Source organism: Aplysia californica, unplaced genomic scaffold (assembly GCF_000002075.1).
Source record: "Aplysia californica isolate F4 #8 unplaced genomic scaffold, AplCal3.0 scaffold01262, whole genome shotgun sequence".
In the NCBI taxonomy this organism is placed as follows: Eukaryota; Metazoa; Mollusca; class Gastropoda; order Aplysiida; family Aplysiidae; genus Aplysia; species Aplysia californica.
The window spans coordinates 72,575-76,885 of NW_004798532.1; positions in this window are offsets into that span (position 1 = coordinate 72,575).

A 4,311-nucleotide genomic window follows, 5' to 3' on the forward strand; every position below is an offset into this window, starting at 1 on the left:
TATATGTATATATACATACATACATATATTCTTTCTCCACCTTGGCGTCACTAGCCGTCGGGCTAGTCCTGGGAGGAGTTCTCATGGGCTTTCTTGTCTTCATCGTCATCTTTTTTTCTTTCTTTCTTTCTTTCTTTCTTTCTTCCTTTTTTAGAATTCACATATATATATTCTTTCTTCCCCTCAGCGTCGCTAGCAGGCCTGGCTGTCGGGCTAGTCCTTGGAGGGATTCTCGTCGGCTTTCTTGTCTTCATCGTCATCTTCAAGCTCAAACAGGGCGGGACCAGCGGCGCGCCGACTTCTTTTGTCAACCCCACCACCGTGGACGAATGAGACCGCTTCACTCCATCCTGCGACCTAGTTCACCCGCGGAGGTTTTCTTTTTTCCAATTTTTGGTTGGTTTTTTTTTTTCCGTTTCTTTAAAAAAAATTGCTTTCTGTTTTTATTGCTGGTTTGTTTGTTTGGTTGTTTGGTTTGTTGGTTTGTTGTTGGTTTTCCTCTTTTTAACTTCTTTTTTTGTCTTCCTGTAAATTTGCACTTACATGACCAAACTGAGTCGAGTGCCGTAAAACACAGACTCGAACAAACAAATAAAATTTGTTTACTTTTGTAATTTTCAATTTTGATACTAAGTAAAAGTTGATTTATGTTTTTCCTTTTGGTTGTTTTTTTCTGTTTGTGCGTTAATCTAACATGTTCTTTTCTGCTTTCATTCATTAAAAAAGAAACTGATTTGTTTCTTCTGTTTTTGTCTTTCTAGCTTGTTATTATTTTCGTTCACATATTTTGAAGTATTACTAGATCTAGTTGTTTATTCATTTTGTTTTTAAAATTTTTGTTTGTTTTTTTTTTGCTTTTTAAGAAATTTGTTTTTTAAATTTATTTTAACACTTACCGTACTGTATTGTTCGTATTTGTTCACGGAGACGTCACACTTTTGAACTGCTTCTAAGAGCGAGCTCAGTGTGGTATACGAGAGGCATACCAAAAGTATTTTCTTACCTGACCATGAAGGAATAAAGGTAGAAAGCTGAAATTTGGTGTGAAAGCCAGCAATCATCTTCCTAAATGCTTGTAAATTTTGGGGAATTTCAAATTACTGGTTTTACCACCAGCGCACTGGTAAGTGAATGGGGGTATGTTGTTCTGCAGTTTTAAAATAAAAATGGAGAAAGTTGAGCGCAGTGCAATGATGAAGTATTTGTTCTTGCAAGGCAAGCAACTGCAGGATATTTTTACGGAGATGCATGCCGCATATAGAACTGATTAGCTGGGCCCCCTTTCGATGAAAGGAATGATCGGTGCATTAACGTCAGCCGAAAGTCATTCGCTTATGATATTTACATTCTACTGGATTTAAGCAAATCTGGAGAGATGCAAAAATTAGAAGGTTTAGATCTATACTCTCAAAACAGTGCGCACAGTTAGTGAACGGAAACCTCCTTTTCTAAAATTACAGAGACAGAAGCGTTGGCCTACAAAAGCGATCGGCGAACTAAAGAAATTTAGCTTTTTACAGCAAAACTGTCTCAAAACTGAAAAAACGAAGAGTGTCATGATCTCGAGAATATTTTAAAGAATCTTTTGGCGAAAACCGCATGTCGATCGATGCAGCCATTAAAAAGCCTTTTGAATAGCAAAATGCGGCCACCACAAATAGATGTAATAGATTGCTCATCCTATGCTGTGATAAAATATTGGTGTAAAAAATGTGATTGTGAGGTCCAAGAAACGGCAAAGGGCTGGTTTTCTTACATAGAGAGGGTCGGTCCTCTATTCTCAAGGTCTTTTCAAGGTCATACACAGATGAGAAACATGTTCGCCTCTGGGAGGCGACTACATAAAGAAAGACTGAGCTTAGCACAAAATTTCAGCTTTCTACCTTTATCCCTTCATGGTCAGGTAAACAACTTTTGGTATGCCCTTCGTATGAATGCACACCTTGAAATTGAAAACAGGTCGCAGCATTAGGTGCAGTTGAAGTTGTAGCAGAAAATGGTTAACCAAAAGTATGTCATTAAAAAAGAAGAATGTTGTAAACAGCCCTCCCAGAAATTTGTTTCCTTCTGAAACTTGTCAGTAGTGTCAGAGGAAAGTGAACAAGCTATAGACACTGCCTCTGTGATTTTGAAGACGTCGGTGTGTTCCTTTTACAGTGTAGCAGCCCTTTCGGGGAGTATTATTTTCTTAGTGCTTTTTTGTGATGGTGTAAGGCGAAACCCGTATTTTGTGATTGTGAAGGGCTAGACAGCAATCACTGGAGCAATGTAGATCAAGAGAGGAGTTGATCAAGGCAGACCTAATCTAAAGCAATATAGATCTAGATCTAGAATCTAGAAGCCAGGTGTGAGTGTGAAAGGCTAGACAGCAATGTAGATGTAAAATTAATGCCTCCGCGGCGTAGACCAGTAGGAGCAGTGACGTCAAGGCGTCGACCCCGAGCAAAGCAGGGTACTCAGCTAGTTGGTATATACATGTATTTTGATTTTAAAAATACCCTTTTTAACTTGAATAAAAGTCGAGATGTTTGCGATTGAAGGAGATGGGGGGTCACCTGGTTTCAGCGGTAAAATTAGCAAGACAACTGCTGCCAAAATTTGGGGACTTCCAAAGCTTGAGAGTCCTTGGAAACTAAAAATGTACATTTATTGTGCCCTTAATCAACGTTTTTAAAGAAATTCAATACAGAAGTATATTTTTTAACGGAAATAAAAGGTGCTGTGCTAAAAAAAACAACCCAACATTCTATAAATATTTCCAAATCGTTGTGAAAATGCCGATAACTTCGATTTCGTTATTTTGACAAGTGCCTGATTTCACCACTATGCTTCACAAAAAGAGGGTGCGGGCGGTTGGCGGGTGCTCTGGTGTGGTTTGCTCCTTCTTTCCTATCCATCTATCATCCTAATCTTCCCTTCTTCTTTTTTTATGTTTGTTACTCTCTTGTAACACCTCTAATCTTCTGGCGCTCATATCAAGACCTTATGCAGTTGCGAGCGCCATAAAACCTCTACTAAAACTAAACTTAAAAAAAAGAGGGTGCGTCAAAATTATGTCACCACTAGTGTGGGACAGACCATTTACCGTGGACCGGGGGTGACTAAGACCACGACCTTTTGTACCTTAAGCTGTTGTTAGTGTCAGTCCAGAAGGCTATATTTGAATTATTGTGAATTATTGGATTCAAGAGTAGTTCTGCACAAAATGGTGCCTGTAGAGATATTTTTTATGTTTTTAGATAAGGTATAAAAAAGATACCAATTGATAATCAAATTAAAAAATAGGAGCCTACTTCATTTTGTTTGAAAATCATCATCCAGTGCCAGATCTGCGACAGACATCGGCGATCATGGTTTTCCATTCATTCCTTTGCTCGGATACTCTCAACAGAGCTACGTTTCACTGATCTTTCCCTGTTGTTACCCATTTGTTTAGGTTCCCTAAGTATGTTGTTCTGAGCCTACCCCTGCCTCGTTTGCCTTCAATTTTGCCAGTGAGAGCTAGATGTTCAAGACCCTTATGTCTATTCAGGTGTCCCAGTTGGCTATATTTGAATTATTGTGAATTATTGGATTCAAGAGTAGTTCTGCACAAAGTGATGCCTGTGGAGCTATTTTTATGCTTTTAAATAAGGTATTTAAAAAATCCCAAAAAAAAGATACCATTTGATAATCAAATAAAAAAAATAGGAGCCTACTTCGTTTTGTTTGAAAATTAATAAGTAAATCCGCTTGAAAAAAAAAGGAGAAAATATTTGTGTCACAACGCGATGGAATCAGGCGCTTGTCAATTTTCGGGCATATGGAAGTATTGGTATCACCTGAAAGCGGATTTATTTCCCTTGCTTCCAATAAAATAAATATCCATCTACCTTGAATAGAACTCAAACTATTTGCGATTGAAGGAAGTGTGGTCACCTGGTTCCAGTGGTGAAATTAGCGAGAAAATGTCCGCCAAAGTTTGGTAATTCCAATAGCTAAAGAGAGTACTTGAGAGCAGAAACGTGACATATTTTGTTCCCGTAATCAATGTTTTTCAGTAAAATTCATATATGGAAATGTGTTTTTATACATTAAAAAAAAAATAGTAGAGGGTTTTACGGCGCTCGCAGCTGCATAAAGTCATATGAGCGCCAAGGGGTGGGTGTCAACAGAGAAGTCTTTACAGGGAATCAGACTTAGACTGCTTACCTCTCTAGCTTCAACAGCACAAGGTCTGCTTCGACTCTCAAGGCACCCCGAAATAGCAGGTCACAAGAGTGTGACAAACATACAAAAAAAAGTAGAGGAAAATGACAATAGTAATGATCA